The sequence below is a fragment of the Muntiacus reevesi genome, chromosome 6, assembly GCF_963930625.1.
Source record: "Muntiacus reevesi chromosome 6, mMunRee1.1, whole genome shotgun sequence".
Taxonomy (NCBI): domain Eukaryota; kingdom Metazoa; phylum Chordata; class Mammalia; order Artiodactyla; family Cervidae; genus Muntiacus; species Muntiacus reevesi.
The window spans coordinates 59,007,185-59,026,761 of NC_089254.1; the positions used below are offsets into that span (position 1 = coordinate 59,007,185).

At 41.0% G+C, this 19,577-nt stretch overlaps 1 protein-coding gene across 1 annotated transcript in view; it reads right to left on the reverse strand.

Annotated features, from left to right (window-relative positions):
- NPSR1 (neuropeptide S receptor 1) overlaps positions 1-19,577 on the reverse strand; it is a 146,550-nt gene that overhangs the window by 43,690 nt on the left and 83,283 nt on the right. The gene's annotated exons all lie outside the window — the stretch shown is intronic.

Sequence of the window (19,577 nt, forward strand, 5' to 3'; positions counted from 1 at the left end):
TTCAATAGAGAAAATGAAAGGCAAGGTAGAAGTTACATTTTATTATTAGTCTGTCACCACTCAGATGCAGCCACTTAGGAAGGATTTTTGTAATGACTGAAAAGAAATATTATCAGAGTTGACCTTTTAAGTCACAGAAGAGGAGATTTAAAGATCTTTAGACCTGTACTAAACCAAGGACAGTGTGAGGACCAATATAACACAAAACTGAGAAAAGGCAAATATTTATTCCTATGAAGCCTTTCAAAATTTTCCTTTCTGCACCCATCACTTTACAACTTGGACTTCTTGTTGCTGCCCTACATGAGTTGTGGTCCTCTTCCTCTACTTTCTTCTTCTTTCCTCTTTGGACAAAGTCAAGTGCATGATCAATTGACTTAGTTTTTTAAACTACTGAGGAATTGAGGTCAAAATCTGAGACCAATGTTAGAGACTTTATGCTCAGTTCTATAATTGCATACTATATAAGTTGTATAGATGTCCAGAGCTATGGTGAAATATGCTGTGTGTCTAGAAGTTCATTCTCTCCGTACCTCTATGCAGATATCTCTCATTAATTATGTGATCCAGAATCATTCTCAAATCAGTGCTTCAGGGATTTTCTGCAGATCAATGGATAGGACGAGAACTTAAGACGGATTCATGGACTTAGGGCCACTTTCTTGAGACATGGGATATAACACACTGTCAAGGACCTGAAAACCTTCTCTATCTGAATCTTCACCATTAATAAAGTCTGAGCCCTGAGTTTAGCATCAAAGCCTTCTACAATCTGGTCTTGCCTGCCCCTTGCCAAGTCCCCAATTGGCATTTTTATATTGAACATCAGCAGTCTGCCTGTTTCTTCCTTTTTGTTTCTCTATAGGTAACAACAATTAGAAGCGTTGACAAATACATAGAAACTACCACAAAACTGTCCAAAAAGTTGGAGAAGAGAAATCTCACGACAATTCTGGGTAGTCAGAGATGTCCTAGCTGAGAAGGTCAATTGAAAGCAGGGTCTTCAGAGTTGTGGGGTTGTGATTTGATCAGATAGGAATTTCATGAAGCCTTTACTGGTAGGAATAGACTCAAATGAGTGGAATGGACACTGAAGTTACTTAGATATGCTCTTTTGGCTTATTTATTACTTAATTTTTTTAAAAAATAAGGGGGAAAAAAACCCCACCAATCTCTAGATCTAAGTGGTTATGTGAACAATTATAATGTACTCCAGTAAAAAAAAAAAAAAAAGCAATTTCCCTCTGGAGCTCAAACTTAAGTAAGCCCATCTCTGGGAGGAGACTATCAATGGACTGTGCCCCTGCATCTCTTATTTGCTATTAAGCAAATGCTGCTCTATCTGATCGGTAAATGCTATCTAGTTGCCTAAGTAATTGAGGACATTGCAAATAAGCCTTCCCTAAATGGCAATTAATGGGACCTTGGGAACAAAGGGCACACTTGAGAGGCTTAGTCACGTCTATGTATTACTCTTGCTTTTTAAAATCTCTTCTGTGAACAATTCTAGGAAACTGTTATACTCAGAAAAGCCAAAACAGGCTCACAGCAGTCTCTAGGGCTCCTTTGACAGACTCTTACAAACATGAAAGTGGGTCCCAGTTGGAGCAGGATTATGGGTATTGTAGGGAGAAGTCAAAATGAGGTGACCCCTGAACTGAACCCTAGAAGTTTGGACAGGCCAGTGGAAGAGGGACGGAAGGATGTTATCCCTGGCACAGATGACAGCATGAATGAAGTTCAGAGGTGAGACAGAGTGAGACGAGAAACTCATCGCTTTTGCATATGAAACAACATCTATTTGTTGTTGCTGAAGCCTAAAACCGGTGCTTGAAAGTGGCAAGAAATGGGGTGCACGTGTCTCTTTCAGATCTGGATTCCTCAGTGTGTATGCCCAGAAGTGGTATTGCTGGGTCATATGGCAGTTCTATTTCCAGTTTTTTAAGAAATCTCCACACTGTTTTCCATAGTGGCTGTACTAATTTGCATTCCCACCAACAGTGTAAGAGGGTTCCCTTTTCTCCACACCCTCTCCAGCATTTATTGCTTGTAGACTTTTGGATAGCAGCCATCCTGACTGGCGTGTAATGGTACCTCATTGTGGTTTTGATTTGCATTTCTCTGATGATGAGTGCACCCCAATGTTCATCGCAGCACTGTTTATAATAGCCAGGACATGGAAGCAACCTAGATGCCCATCAGCAGATGAATGGATAAGGAAGCTGTGGTACATATACACCATGGAATATTACTCAGCCGTTAAAAAGAATTCATTTGAATCAGTTCTAATGAGATGGATGAAACTGGAGCCCATTATACAGAGTGAAGTAAGTCAGAAAGATAAAGAACATTACAGTATACTAACACATATATACGGAATTTAGATAGATGGTGGCGATAACCCTATATGCAAAACAGAAAAAGAGACACAGAAATACAGAACAGACTTTTGAACTCTGGGGGAGAACGTGAGGGTGGGATGTTTTGAAAGAACAGCATGTATATTATCTATGGTGAAACGGACCACCAGCCCAGGTGGGATACATGAGTCAGGTGCTCGGGCCTGGTGCACTGGGAGGACCCTGAGGAGTCGGGTGGGGAGGGAGGTGGGAGGGGGGATCAGGATGGGGAATACGTGTAACTATATGGCTGATTCATGTCAATGTATGACAAAACCCACTGAAATGTTGTAAAGTGATTGGCCTCCAACTAATAAAATAATATTAAAAAAAAAAAAAAAAAAAAGAAAGTGGCAAGAAATGGGCCTGGAGAGTCAATAATCCAAGGAATTTTAAGGTCTTATGTGCCGATTAAAGGAGCTTTTTTTTTTTTTTTTCATATACTGGGGGGAAAATTAAATGTTTATGTATTCAAACATGTGTTTTACATAGCTTCTTTAGTTACTGTAATGGTTGTGGGGGGGGAGAGGAGGTATATCAATTTGGTAGGTTCAATACTGAAATTGGGCTTCCTTGGTTAGCTCAGATGGTAAAGAATTGACCTGCAATGCAGGTGAGCTGATTTCAATCTCCGGGTCAGGAAGATCTCCTGGAGGAGGGAATTGCTACCCACTCCAGTATTCTTGCCTAGAGAATTCCATGGACAGAGAAGCCTGGCAGGCTACAGTCCATGGCCTTGCAAAGACTCAGACACGAATGAGTTACTAACACACAATACTGGAATTGCCATTTTTATTTGTTAGGGAACTGTGCAGAAGTTCAAGAAAGAGATCATTGGTACCTAGCGTATGTCAAATAGGAGCAAAAATAGAGAAGAAAATGCAATATGACGTCTATTTTGAAGGTAAAATAAGGAGGACTTTGGTGTTTTAAAAGTGAGGTAGAGGGAGGAGTCAATAGTATATTAGGGTACTGGAGTGGGTAGATGGTGGTGCCTCCTGCAAATATAGGAGGATAAGCTCATTCTATTTGGGTTGCTTCCAGGTTTCAGCTGTCCCAAATAAAACTGCTATGAACATTCCTATATAAGATTTTATGTGAACATAAGTTTTCATTTTCTTAGGGTAAATACCCAGGAGTAGACTGTTGGGCCCTAGGGTAAGTATAGCTTTTCATAAGAAACTGCTCAACTGTTTTACAGAGTTGCTGCACCAGAGTGCTCCTTACCAATAAAGTATAAGAAATACTTGTGCATCCTTGGTACCACTTGATATTCTCAATGTGTTTTATTTATTCGACCATGAGTGTACTGTGCTGTGCTCAGTTGCTCAGTCATGTCTGACTCTTTGCAACAGTTTGGACTGTAGCCATCTCATCCTCTGTCGTCCCCTTCTGCTCCTGCCCCCAATCCCTCCCAGCATCAGGGTCTTTTCCAATGAGTCAACTCTTCGCAAGAGGTGGCCAAAGTACTGGAGTTTCAGCTTCAGTATCAGTCCTTCCAATGAACACCCAGGACTGATCTCCTTTAGGATGGACTGATTGGATCTCCTTGCAGTCCAAGGGACTCTCAAGAGTCTTCTCCAACACCACAGTTCAAAAGCATCAATTCTTCGGTGCTCAGCTTTCTTCACAGTCCAACTCTCACATCCATACATGACCACTGGAAAAACCATAGCCTTGACTAGATGGACCTTTGTTGGCAAAGTAATGTCTCTGCTTTTTAATATGCTGTCTAGGTAGGAGACTTCTAATTAGTGTTAGTTTAATATCCTGGTCCAGCCATTTTATACCTCCATCCCCAAGAGTTGAGGGATTTTTATTTCTGTGCCTTTCCTTGTTCTCTAGGGCATTTGGTCCTGCAGTGGCCTAGGGTTTTTGTTGAAAGAAGTGACTGGCAGGCAGGAAGTATTTCATGCTTTTCCTGTAGGCATGGCCTAAACCTTCTTGTATACCTGCACACCATCTCTATAACAACTCTTCAGCTCTGGCATTCTAGTGTGAGCCATAGGTACTCCTCTAACTGAATGGACATGGCTATATCCCCATAAAACTTTATTTCTAAAAGTGGGTTTGGGGCTGAGACTGACCTGTGGGCTATAGTTTGCCACTCCCTGATCTATAGAATAAAGTTCAAATGCCCTACTGTGACTTTTGGAGCCCTCCTGCCTCTTTCTTCAGTTTGATCTTTTCTCATCTTCTCCTAAATTCATGCCACAAGAGAAACCCTTTTAACCAGTACATTAATAGCGACACCAGTTTGATGGTCAAAACATTGGTTAAAGAAAGAAAGCACACCCACAAAACCACCTTAAAATATCTTAACATAAAACTTGAGTGTACATTTGTCTTACCTTTAACATAGGGGCAAGACTTTGATTTTATGAATCATCCTTTTTAGTGCATAAAATGCCTCCATAATGCATCTTCCATGATTTCCAGTCCTGGTTTCTTTAGAGTGAGAACTTGAGATATAAGCAAAGCAATTTGAGGCAGAATCTCATTGTAGGGGATTTTATAATCCTCCTTTATTCTTTTATAGTTCCATTTCCTGGGCTTGCTTCTATTGTAGCTTCTCTTAGTGACTCAGTAAAAATAAAAGTTAAGTTTTTTTCAAAATATGCAACTTAATTTTCACAGAAACAACAGCTCTCTGGTGTTGTTTATGTTAATTATGTAATTTCAGTAATGAGTACAACTGGCACAAACTGACTGGGAACAAACTCCTGTGACTCACGTGATACAAGAAGTGGAAGCAGAAAGGGCACAGACTCGTTAGTGTCCATCCATCTTGCCACAGATGCTGGTAGGGTGTTTTCTGCTAGTTTGCAGAAAGAGTGGAAGTGCTGCTTAATCAAGTGAGGCACTTAAGGTGTAGTTAAGAGAGAAGACCTTACTGTTCCTTGACCATCCCCAGTGTTTTCCTCTGCCAGCACCTTTCTTTATGTCGGTCCCTTGACTTGGCAAGTTCTTTATGTACCTCTACCTGAACGATATCTCTTAACTTTTAAAAGTTTAGTTCAATATTACCTCCTTTATGATGCTTCATGTTCTTCTTGCTGAAGACTACTGAGATTGGCTGATTCCCTCTTCTGGGCTTCTCTCTACCCTACTATGGAAATACCTGTAACACACTAACATTTTTAATATTTCTTTTCAATTACACTATAGTTTGGGCAGATAAGGTGTTTATTTTGTTTTTTTTTTTAATTCACCTTTATGTCTCTGGACCCTGACGTTGTTTTATTATGTGGTAAAAGCTTGGTAACTTCCTACTAAGTAATGACTACATTATTACTGCTGCTGCTTGATTGGCTGGCTGCAGGCTCCTGCAGAGGTTGCTACAGAGGTGATGCCTCAGAGCAGATAGAGCCACATTAACCATCTTCTTCAGTGTAGATTAAGATAATGATTAGAAATCCAGATGCTGGAAGGAGGAATATGATTGGAAGCTTTGCTCCCTCAATAGGTTTCCAAAAGAGCTCTCTCTACAAATGACCCAATTTCACTCCTTTTAATGGTCGAGTAATATGTATATGTAAAATAGACAGCTAGTGGGAACCTGCTATATAGCATAGGGAACTCAGCTTGGTGCTCTGTGATGACCTTGATTGCGGGGGGGCGGGGGCGGGGGTTGGGGATGGTGGTGGGAGGGAGGTCCGAGACAGAGGGGATATATGTATATGCATAGCTGATTCACTTCATTGTACAGCAGAAACTAACACAATATTGTAAAGCAACTATACCCCAATTAAAAAAAAGAAAAAAAGAGCTCTCTTGATTCTAAGATCTCTGCTAGGTTGCAATACCAGAGTGGCTGTGCCTTATTCATGTTTATATTCTCATCCCTTTTTATACTGTCTTGCAAAATACTCAGTGTTTTCTAGAAAAAGAAGGAAATGTTGGCTTACAAAACAGATTTGCAAATACCTTGAAAATGCAAGGCCACCAATGTAGGATTCACTCTGCATAGAGAGAAAGTTGAAGCACCATTTCTGCTTGCTCTAAGTTGATATTTGAACTTTCCCATGCAGAGCAGAATTATAGGAATAGTGAACACCTAGAAAGCTGGGTAACTCTTTTTCTTGGCAAGTGAGTAGTACATGAACATTTGTTGCACTGGATAGGGGGCTGTTGAATACAAACACAATTTCTATCAGATTGAGATTTCTGATAGTGTAAGATACTTTTAATGCCAAGTAGGGATTATGGAGGAGTGTTGCTTGGTTTTACTGTAGGGACACTCTGGGCAACAATTTCAACCATGAATCTCCAGGGTTTGTGATGCTTCTAGTTCAACTCAGTGTCGTTGCGTTGTTTGTTTTGTTTTAGAAGCAAGGGAGGCGATAATGGTTTGTTTGCTTGCAGTTGCACAAGAAACTATTTTTGATATTACTAAGGATCCCACTCTCTCCCACTTTGCTTCTATAACAACCATATGCTTGAGAACACTCTAAATGGAACAAGATTTCAAGACCTTATGTGAAAGTTAGTTTAATGAGGGAACTTGCATTGCCCAAACTGATGTTAGGTGATTAACTGCCAGATAAAATTATTTCTCAGAAAAGTAAGTTCTTGTGTCTCTAAGTTTTGTGCTCCTTTTACAAATGCTCATATGATTCTGGCACCATGTCCTTCACCAAGATTGAGTACTAGCTGAGCTTAATGGCCTAAACTGTCAACTCCCGGGTTCTTTATTAATCCCGGGAAAAGTGGCCTGCACCTCAGTCATTATTGCTCAATTAGGTAAATAATCATCACATCCATTCTCATTAGAGCACTCTCTTCACAGAAAACTTCATTCCTGATATTTTTCAATTAGTCTTAACAAGTCATAAAATGCCACTAATGTCTCTCATTCTCCATTGGTCCACCAAACAAATAAAAATCATGTGTCCAATTAAAGAAACCCAAGTCCTCCTAAAACTTATTCCCTTTGCTTCTGTTGTGCTCAAAAGCCAAGAATCTCATTTAATGAGGCCAACTGGTCAGCCTGGGTCATTGGTCATTGCTGAGTGGTGAAGAATTCTTACACTCATATGTACAAACGTCAGGTTCAGCAAGAGCAAACGTTTCCTTAAGATAAGGGAAAATAAGGCACTGATTCACTATTTCTCCTCCACTTTATGTGGAAATGTCTTGAGGCAGGGTCATGCACAATCATCACTACATAACATGGGACTCAAACTGACTCAGTATAAATGTAAGAAATGGACAACTTATTTCCTCTTTTAATGAGATTGTGTTTTCCTATTAAAAAGAATTGACATCAGTGAATCAATTTATTATAGGATGTTTAGAAATCTAAGTGTAGGGTGGGGAAGTTCATTTGTAGTTATCCAAGAGAAAAGTTCTTTGAATGTCTTTTTTTCCTCCTTTGTCCTCTTGCCCAAGGACAAATGAATTGTAGCAGATTGGGAAGGATGTGGCAGATTGTATCAAGAAATATTTGGACCATCATTGTCTTGAGATGGTCTTTATGGCTGCCCTTTTATATAATTTAAGATCTCAGTAAATATCTTATTTCACTGACGCTGCCCAAGACTGTACTGTGCACCTCTCTGTCATCAAGGGTTTTGTAGTTAATATATGTTGTTTAATAATCATAGAGATCAAATTACCAACATCCATTGGATCATAGAAGGCAAGAGAATTCCAGAAAAGCATTACTTCTGCTTCATCGACTGTGCTGAAGTGTTTGACCGTGTGGATCATAACAAACTGTGGAAAATTATTAAAGAGATAGGAATTCAATACTACCTTACCTACCTCCTGCAAAACCTCTATGCAAGGCAAGAAGTAACAATTAGAACTGGACTTGGAACAATGAACTGGTTCCAAATCGGAAAGAAGTACATCAAGGCTGTATATTGTCATCCTGCTTATTTAACTTAAATACAGAGTGCACCATGCAAAATGCCAGGCCCATCCAGTCTCATCAGTTCAGTTCAGTTCAGTTAAGTCACTCAGTTGTGTCCGACACTTTGCAACCCCATGAATCGCAGCACGCCAGGCCTCCCTGTCCATCACCAACTCCTGGAGTTTACCCAAACTAATGTCCATTGAGTCAGTGATGCCATCCAACCATCTCATCCTCTGTTGTCCCCTTATCCTCCTGCCTTCAATCTTTCCCAGCATCAGGGTCTTATCAAATGAGTCAGTTCTTCTCATCAGGTGGCCAAAGTATTGGAGTTTCAGCTTCAACATCAGTCCTTCCAATGAACACCCAGGACTGATTTTCTTTAGGATGGACTGGTAGGATCTCCTGGCAGTCCAAGGGACTCTCAAGAGTCTTCTCCAACACCACAGTTCAAAAGCATCAATTCTTTAGCCCTCAGCTTTCCTTATAGTCCAACTCTCACATCCATACATGACCACTGGGAAAACCGTAGCCTTGATTAAATGGACCTTTGTTGACAAAGTAATGTCTCTGCTTTTTAATATGCTGTCAAGGTTGGTCATAACTTTCCTTCCAAGGAGCAAGTGTCTTTTAATTTCATGGCTGCAATCACCATCTGCAGTGATTTTGGAGTCCAAAAAAATAAAGTCTGACACTGTTTCCACTGTTTCCCCATCTAGTTACCATGAAGTGATGGGACCGGATTCCATGATCTTAGTTTTCTGAAGGTTGAGCTTTAAGCCAACTTTTTCCCTCTCCTTTTTTACTTTCATCAAGAGGCGTTTTAGTTCTTCTTCCCTTTCTGCCATAAGGGTGGTATCATCTGCATATCTGAGGTTATATATATTTCTCCTGGCAATCTTGATTCCAGCTTGTGCTTCTTCCAGCCTAGCATTTCTCATGATGTACTCTGAATATAAGTTAAATAAGCAAGGTGACAATATACAGCCTTGACATACTCCTTTTTCTATTTGGAACCAGTCTGTTGTTCCATGCCCAGTTCTAACTGTTGCTTCCTGACCTGCATACAGGTTTCTCAAGAGGCAGGTCAGGTGATCTGGTATTCCCATCTCTTTCAGAATTTTCCAACGTTTATTGTGATTGACACAGTCAAAGGCTTTGTCATAGCCAATAAAGCAGGAATAGATGTTTTTCTGGAACCCTCTTGCTTTTTCGATGATCCAGCAGATGTTGGCAATTTGATCTCTGGTTCCTCTGCCTTTTCTAAAACCAGCTTGAACATTTGGAAGTTCACGGTTCATGTATTGCTGAAGCCTGGCTTGGAGAATTTTGAGCATTACTTTACTTGCATGTGAGATGAGTGCAATTGTGCTGTACTTTGAGCATTGTTTGTCATTGCCTTTCTGTGGGATTGGAATGAAAACTGACCTTTTCCAGTCCTGTGGCCACTGCTGAGTTTTCCAAATTTGCTGATATATTGAGTGCAGCACTTTCACAGCATCATCTTTTAGGATTTGAAATAGCTCAACTGGAATTCCATCACCTCCACTAGCTTTGTTCGTAGTGACACTTCCTAAGGCCCCCTTGACTTCACATTCCAGGATGTCTGGCTCTAGGTGAGTGATTACACCATTATGATTATCTGGGCCGTGAAGATCTTCTTTGTAAGTTCTTCTGTGTATTCTTGCCAGTCTCATCACTTCATGGCAAATAGATATGGAAACAATGTAAACAGTGACAGACTTTATTTTCTTGGGATCCAAAATCACTGCAGACAGTGACTGCAGCATGAAATTAAAAGACGCTCCTTGGAAGAAAAGCTATGACAAACCTGGACAGCATATTAAAAAAAGCAGAAACATTACTTAGCCAACAAAGGACCGTATAGTCAAAGCTATGGTTTTTCAGTAGTCATGTATGGATGTGAAAGTAGACTATCAAAAAGGCTAAGCACTGAAAAATTGATGCTTTTGAACTGTGGTATTGGAGAAGACTCTTGAGAGTCCCTTGAACTGCAAGGAGATCCAACTAGTTCATCATAAAGGAAATCAGTCCTGAATATTCATTGGAAAGACTGATGCTAAAGCTGAAGATCCAATATATCGGCCATCTGATGCAAAGAGCCGACTCATTAGAAAAGACCTGGATGCTGGGAAAGATTGAAGGCAGGAGGAGAAGTGAACAGCAGAGGATGGAATGGTTGGATGGCATCACTGACACAATGGACATGAGTTTGAGCAAGTTCCAGGAGATGATGAAGGACAGGGAAGCCTGGCATGCTGTAGTCCATGGGGTCTCAAAGAGTCAGATATGACTGAGCTACCAAACAACAACAACAAATAATCATAGAGGACCAGGTAGCCTCTATGCTCTTAATCCCCAAACAATGAAAACCTTCACTGATATGTTCCTGACACCCATGAGATAAGTTACCCACTCATAAATCTTAAGTTAGGAGCATACTTCCTGTTTCCTAGAGCCTACTCCTGTACCCTAGGTTAACTGTAAAATTGTCCCAGTGGCCCCTCGCCAGTGTGGGGTGCAGCTGTGAATGCTTCCAGATCATTGTCTGCCCCCAACCTAATCCAACCCTGTGAGTAAGTGACCCCGTAATAAACTGATTCACTGAGTATATGAAGCTACCTGCCATGTTTTTTGGTCTCAAGATGTCTTCTCAATTCATTGGACACTTTTCATTCCCTCTGTCCTGGGATAGTCTTCATACTCTCATCTCCTATTGAAGGTCTATGAGAATCACTTACTGTAAGGATGTTTTTGGACTTCCCCAATGGCTCAGAAGTAAAGAATCTGCTTGCAATTCAGGGAACTCAGGAGATGTGGGTTTGATCCCTGGGTCAGGAAGATCCCTTGAAGGAGGGCATGACAACTCACTCCAGTATTTTGGCCTGGACAATCTCATGGACAGAGGAGCCTGTCTGTTTACAGGTTCCCTGTAACCTGGCAGGTTACAGTCCATAGGGTTGTGAAGAATCAGACATGACTGAAGAGATTGTGCATGCACACACACACACAAAGACATTGTAGGGAATGTTTTATTGAAGTTTTATCAAAGTCCTGCATACAAGGCTCCACAGGATTAATGTGCATGATCCAGAAACTTCTTGAGATGCATTTCTCTCAAGGCTGAAAGGAATCATATCTGAGGAGTTTTGCCCTTAGTTTTGGCTGCTAGGAAACACAGAGTGAAATATAGTCAGCTACAATAACTTTGTAGTACCTCTAAACTTAAATTTGTTTTTGATTTTGTTTTCCCTGTAGTTTAACATTTTCCATGGCTCTTGTATTTTATTTTGTATTTTATATTTTATTGGGTATGTCTTACATGTTACAGGCAGTGCATGCAGGGGTCCTGGGGCCTGACTGCAGGGGTTTGGAATTTTGGTTCTGCCACATAATATAGCTGCACCATCTTGGGTATGTTACTAACCATGCTGAGTACAGATTCTTTGTAAAAAATGATAATAAGAGTGCATGATTTATAGGGATATTGTGAAGGTTAAATAGCTTGTAAAGAACTTGGTAAAATGCATGGTGTTAGCCCTGGGTACCTCTAATTGGTGTTGATGCAACAGGGCTGAATGACTAGATGGACCACTGCATAGACTAGAAATGACTGGGACTTCACCATAAGTTCTGAATTCATAACCAATTTGCTGGAGGATACTTTTCCGAAAAGAGCTAATAAGTAAGAGGTTGAGGCTCTGTTTAAATCAGATCAATAGTCAAGGCTGGCTGTTTTATCTACCATAAGGCATGGTAGTTAATTCAATACATTTGGCACCTACTGAGGAAAGGGTGGTGATTAAGTTAACTGCCTGACAATTGAGCCAATACTTGAGGAAACAGAACTCAAGAAAGACAAGCTGTGATGACTGATTCAGGGATTGGATAGCTATTTGTTAGCAGGGATGCTGTTCATGGGGCCATTCTTTATCAGTCTAGACTGCTCTGTGCATTATAGGAAATTTCACATCCCTGGACTCTCTGATGACTCCAGATGCCCCACCATTTCCAAATGCCCCTAAACTGCTTCCATTTGAGAATCACTGAAATATGAAAGGATATTGAGGCTTAGACTGAGAAAATAAACTGGTGTGCTTAGAACAGTCCCAGTTCCTATAGCCCTTTCACTCAAATATATCCTGGTCTCCATGGCTCCTTGAAGATGGTTGTTTCCAGGCCTGGGACTGGGAAGAGTATGAGGTGAGTATGGAAGTAAAGTGTCATCTTGGCTTCATATTTCCAGGTGACACTTTTCCCAAGAAAAAGCTCTCTGAGTCTGATCCTTGTCTTTAAGCAGGTTGGGAACAAATATTGGCAGACTACCCTTGTGCCAGGCATTGTACTAGGCAATTCACAGACATTCTCTTATTTAATGCAGTGTTTTATATGAATGTATCTGAGCCAGACCCTCCACTGTGCACATAAATAGAAATAGTGATCATTCATTCAGAATGTGCATTCAACTTTGCTTCAGTGATATTTGGAGTATAAATTGGACTTTTATATACTCCTAACTGAATAGAATAATTAGATGAAGTGATTCACTCTAATGTTCAGTATAACAACAGATACTAAAAAAAAAAAGTACAGAATCTTAGAAGAAGCAAGAAAACTATCATTGAACCAATATAGAAACTTCTGCATGTAATAAGAATTGACCTCAATAAACAAGGAAGGCCAAGTCAGGCAAAATTATGTACATAATCTCTTCCCAACACTATAGCTGTTCAAAAAGAGGCAATAGTATAATTTCTGCTTCTTGTGGTCATTATGAGGGTTAACTTCAGCAAAGCACAGACTTAGTGCCAGTCACAAAAGAGGACTTGCATGGATGGAGCCTCCTCTGCTCATTTCTCCAAGAGAGAAAGGAAGCTGGGAGAATTCAAGTAATGTTTCTAAAGCCATGTAAATAATAAATGATGGAGCCAGAATTCAACCCAGATCTCCAGAACCCACCACTTAATTTTGTACAGTTGTCAAACTAAGAATCTTCTTTATCTTCAAGAATTTTGAAAACATTTTTCTCTACTCAGTAATTTCATACAAGGATTCTCTAATAAAAATAATAAAAATATAAAGACCTATCTCAGACTAAGAATATTTAAAAATGTGTTCTAATTTTTGAAAAAATCAAGAGAAGAAAAATATTTTTGTGGCACATGAAAATAATGTGAAATTCAAATTTTAGCATCCATAGGTAAAGTTCTGTTGGCACACAACCACTCCCATTCAGTTACATATTTTCCATGCCTGCTTTCGTGCAACAACGGCAGAGTTGGGTGGTTGTGACAGAGATAATATGGCCCTCAAAACCGAAAATGTTTATTATCTGGCTCTTAATAGAAAAAGCTGGCTTACCTCTGCTCTAGAGCTTAAGACTCCTGCTCTTTCCATTATGCCCAAGTGCTGGTGGATCCAGATTGCTTGTGACTTTGCCAAATATTCCTGTATTCTTGGGGAATTATTAAATTGCCACTTCATTGCACTGAAGTGTTTTCTGCTAGCTTACATTGGAGAGCTTTGAAGATACCAGGTGGGGCCAGATTCCTTTCTTTCATCTTAGCAAAAATCCCATCTCGCTCTCTTTCATGTTCAAAATGATTTGAGTCATTAGGACGTAAAGGGGGCAGAGAGCAAACCATGCTGTAGGGCTGGGCTGGCGGGCGTTTGGATCTGCTGTATTTGAGCTCCTCCTTCTCCACTCCGACTGGCTCCCTGGATGCCCAGCCCTGTCTAATGGAGACTGTGCATCAGAGGTCAAAGCACAAGCTTTAGAGTCAGGGACCTGTGTTTGAACTGTGTTTGAACTCTATTTGCTAACTGTGACTCTGGGCAAATTATTTAAACTCCCCAGTTTCAGTTTCTGTAGGTCAAAGATGAGAGTAACAAGAGTATCTATAGCTCAGGTGATGTGGAGGAATAAATGAGAAAATAAAAGGGCTTTCCTCTTTGTTTTGCAAGCAGTTGATTCAGTGAGCATCAAGCCAGAATACTAGAGTGTCTTTCTCTTCTCCAAGGGATCTTCCCAAGCCAGGGATTGAACCCAGGTCTCCTGCATTAAAGGCAGATTCTTTACCAGCTGAGCCCCAAGGGAAGCCCAAGAATACTGGAGTGGGTAGCCTATCCCTTCTCCTGCGGATATTCCTGACCCAGGAATCAAACTGGGGCTCTTGCATTGCAGGCAGATTCTTTACCAACTGAGATATGAGGGAAGTCCCATTAAATATTAGCTATTGTTATTCATTTTTCTGCTTACTTATTGGCAGGGAAGGAGTGAAATCTCTGATCCAAATTAAAATTCCCTAGAAGGTGCTTTTAAAATATGGTCTCTGTGTTCTTTATAAGCAATGCAAGCATATAATACAAAATTCAAGTAACACAAATAATAAAAAATAACTGTCACACAAAACAATGTGTCTGAAATGTTCAAGGCAGTAATAGTCATAATAGCTCTAAACTGGAAATTACCTAAATGCCCATCACCAGTAAAACAGAGAAATCAATTGTGGTATATTTATACAATGAAATGCCATTCAATAGAGCGAATGGTCTGTAACTACAGGCTATAATGATGATGAATCTCTTGAACAAATGCTAAGCAAAAGAAGCCAGACAGAAAAGCACACATCTAGATTCCATCTAGATAAGGTACAGAATCAGGTGAAATCTGACCTTTGCCTCAGGGAATTGCCCTGAGTGGAGGTGTCGGGTGGTGATGGGAAATGAGGGAGGAGGCTTAGCGGGCATCTAATAACGCTGTGTTTCTTGATTTGGGTGCTGGTTACTCAGGTGTGTTTAGTTTGTGGAAACATATCAACAGATACTTACAGATACTTCATGGGATTAGATTTCATATTTCAATGAAAATAATAAAATCTAAAAATAAAAAGACAATTTTCTCCTATTTTTGACTCCTAGTCACTTAGTCCCCTCCTCAGAAGCAGCCACTGTTACCATCAAAGAGAACATACAGTCATTGAGTATATAATAACATGTCTGTATATAAGGTGTGCATTATTATTATTATTCTTTCTTGAAAGCAAGTTTTTGTCTTATTTTATGAGGACCTTATTTTTTAGGGCAGTTTTAGGGTTACAGAAAAATCAAGTAAAAGTGCAGAGCTCTCGTATACTCCCTGCCCCCACAGCCTCCCTCACTACCCACCCTGCACAAGAGGGCTGCATTTGTTATGAGAGATGAACTACTGTGCGATTTCCCAGGTGGCTCTCTGGGTAAAGAATCCACGAGACTTTGGTTTGATCACTGGTTTGAGAAGGTTTCCTGAAGGAGAGCATGACAAGCCACTCCAGTATTCTTGCCTGGAGAATTCCCATGGACAGAGGAGCCTGGCGGGCTACAGTCCGTAGGGTTGCCAAGAGTCAGACATGACTGAAGCTACTGAGCAAGCAATCATGCATGTATGAACTACAGCGATACATTATAATCATCCAAAGTTTGTAGTTTACATTAGGGTTCACTCCTGGTGGTTTACATCCTGGAGGATGGACAGAAGTATAATAACATGTATCTATCATTATAGCATCCTTCGCTGCCCTGAAAACCCTCTGTCTGAGAGCAAGTTTTGGTGTAGATGGCCTTTTGATGAGTCAGCCATCTGCTGCAAAGAGGACAGTAGATCTCAGGAGGTCAGGTAGAAAAGAGGAGATGAGAAAGGGTCCTGTTTCTGGGTGACCCTCTTGGAGCTGGCAAGGTTTCTGCAAATGTTTGTGGACAACAGTCAAAGAGAATTTAGGGGCTTCAAGATGTCTGAACCTTCTTCTTGATGTTAGATTGGGCCCCATATAAGGTCATCCTATGTTCTTGTGTTTAAAACTCTAGGTGTCCTGTTGGACAGTTCTGCTCCTCAGGTCTTCTGTTCATGATGAACATTCAGCTCGATATGTGGTTTAGAATAACACCCATTCTTCTCTGTGGAACAATAGTCCTCATTCTGAAGCTGACAACATGTAACAATAGGGTGGGATATGTGAAAGCAGAACTACCATGAAACATCTGGGAAGATATTCTTTTATTCTGTTTTATCCTTCTAGATGATAACTTTCTCTTACACTATTTGCAGCATCAACAACTCCAGATATTACTCATCCTCTAAGACACAATGCAAACTCCACTGCCCTCCATCAAGTTCCCACCATGTTCCCCTGGAGGTCCTCAATTTGTATAACTTCATTTAGTACTTATTTAAATGATCATCAGTCTATAATTTTTGATTTCTGTCTGCTAGGCTTCAGACACCATGCCATATGCTGGGAATTCAAGAAAGAAAACACTATTTCTGTCCTCAACTTCCTCACATTCCAGTGTCAAAGGGAGACATGCAAAACATCAGACAGTATTGCATGGTATCTGTATAAAAGATGTGGTAATTGATCAAATCTGGTAAAGTGGGAACAAGGGGGACAAGGCATTCTTCACAGAGGTATCCCTTGAGTTTTGCACATTGAAGAATGAGCCAGGCTTTGCTAGACAGACCCAAGTGAGAGAAGGGCACTCAGGTTGCAGGAGCAGCACCTGTGGAGGTGTGGAACTACGAAGCACATACTGTCATTCACCATTTAATAAGTCTATGTCACTTAATTTACTAGTCTTTCCTCCCAGACTATGAGAGACCCCTGGATAAGACTCATAACTTAGGCTTCTCTATGCCCCACTCTCTCAAATACCTAGTAAAATTCTGAATACTAAAATTAGATAGACACAAGAGTAAGGGCAAACACAGGAAGAGTCTTCTTAAAAGATTTAACTGAAGACCTGAATTTTAAATATTCAACAGATCTCCATTTTTAGAATGTGAACTTCTCATCAGATTTGGAATATAAAAGAAACCTTCTAAAGTAATAAAATTGAACTTTAATTGGAGCACTTATAATCATGGCCAAACTGTGATGAGCAGCTGATATCCTCCTTACTTTCTGCCCTATTCAGTGCCCACCCTGGATCCCTGGGGCTTGGCTCTCAGGTTCTCAGGAGGATAGGAATTATTTTGAGTGTAATTGGGCCTGGCCTTTGACACAGGCATTATTTGAATCCATCGTTTGCCACTTAATTGCTATGTGACCTTGGGCAACTTATTTAGACATCTTACAAAATTGAAGTAAGTATACTTTGTCAAGATTAAATGTCAAAGTGTTTGGAACTAGTAGGCTCTCAATAATGTGAGTTTTCCTTCTTTCCTTCTCCTTCCCCTTTCTACCCTCTTCCCCTTTTCCTTGGAATGTTTAGGAAGAAATCTTGGAGAAGAGAGTGCCTAGGAGGCAGAGAAAGAAGCGATTCTGAGCAGCTGATGGAGACTTTGGAAGTAAATGAATGGACCCAGAGGAAATTTAAGATACTTTACCGTGTTTCATGTGATTTACCACCAAAGATAAATACCATTGCCTCTGAGAGGTTTCTTTTAGACCGAAGTTGGAGGTTTCTTCAGAAACATCAGGCGGAGAGTGGCTTCAGGGGGGCTCAGTTTTGTTGGGGTTGTACAGGTTGCAGAGAGGGAATAGGGTATTATTTATCTGGAAGAAGAGGAGATTCAAGGTCACATGCTTGACTTCAGTGTGTACCTGTTACACCTTCTCTTAAGGATTGCCACCTGGGAGGAGCGTTAGGCCTCAGGCTTGTATAAGGCTGGGCTCAGGGTCTTTTCTCAGTATTACCTTGGAGCTTCCAAGTAGCTTGCTTAGGAGGAGGGGATTACTCCAGATCCTCAGTCCCCTAGTCAGGGATTCAGGCACTGTGAGGAGATGGATGTACTTGCATCTCTGAGCCTATAATGACTCACCAGGATCCTTCCCTATGTCACCTACCTGAATCCCAGGCAGGAGATTCTCAACACTCCACTTGGCCTTCTCCCACCTGCTCCTGCCTCATGTCAGTCCACCAAAACTGAAAGCTCTCAGCCGTAAACAAATGAATCTGACAAACTAATTCTTGGGAGCTAATGGCTAAAGTGGGTAAAGAAACTTTATTTTCCTGAGTTGCAAAATCACTACAGATGGTGACTGCAGCCATAAAATTAAAAGATGCTTACTCCTTGGAAGAAAAGCTATGACCAACATAGACAGCATATTAAAAAGCAGAGACATAGCTTTGCCGGCAAAGTCCATCTAGTCAAAGCTCTGGTTTTCCAGTACTCATGTATGGATGTGAAAGTTGGACCATAAAGAAAAGTGAGTGCCAAGGAATTGGTGCTTTTGAACTGGGGTGCCGGAAAAGACTCTTGAGTGTCCCTTGGACTGCAAGGAGGTCAAACCAGTCAATCCTAAAGGAAATCAGTCCTGAATATTCATTGGAAGGATTGATGCTGAAGCTGAAACTCCAATACTTTGGCCACCTGATGTGAAGAGCTGACTCATTGGAAAAGACCCTGATGGTGGGAAAGATTGAAGGCGGGAGGAGAAGGGGATGACAGAGAATGAGATGGTTGGATGGCATCACCGACTCAATGGACATGAGTTTGAGCAAGCTCTGGGAGTTGGTGATGGACAGGGAAGCCTGGTGTGCTGCAGGCCATGGGTCGTAGAGAGTCGGACATGAGTGAACTGAACTGAATGGCTAAAGGCATTTAATTCTCTCAACAGCATTTTCATTTTAATAGGGGCTTCTAACCTTGGCCCAGGAGGGATCTCTAATGGAGGGATTCCAGGCAGTGTGGAATGCAGAGAGGAACAGAACAGACTGGCAGCTTGCCCAAGGTCACACAACACGGTTGTCGCCAGAACTATGAGTAAAACCCGACTACATTGACTTTCTGTCTCATGTTGATGGAGGATGCCTCTGGTTTGGACACTGGGGACTCTCTGCCCCATTCTTAAGCCATGTCGGGGACTGTGGTCCACCCTGAGTGTGCAGAGGCTGTGATGTGAGCGTAAACCATCCACCCTCACTGCCAGACCTCACAGGAAGAATAGTAGCGTTGAGGAGGCTTGATCAATAGATATTATGCAAATGCCTAGAGCAATAACATTCCCTTCCATTGCCAAGCTAACAGCCCCCGTCAAGAGCCTGCCTGCATTCTGACAGTTTTATTTTTCCTGGTTTGTCAGCCTGAAATCAGGGTCTGACTGATGCCCATATGAAGCATAAAATGTATATGACTGGCAGAGGCCCAACTCCTTTTTCTCTGAATTAGAGGCCCTTTCTCTATGAGCTGGCAAGGACTCTGTGTACATCAATTATATTTTCTGACTGAGAGCCTTGCTGAGCAGAACCAGGCAGTAAGCATTTTGGAGCCACGATGAGCCTCAATTGTGATGCAGTCCCCATAGAAAGCAAACTTCGAGGCA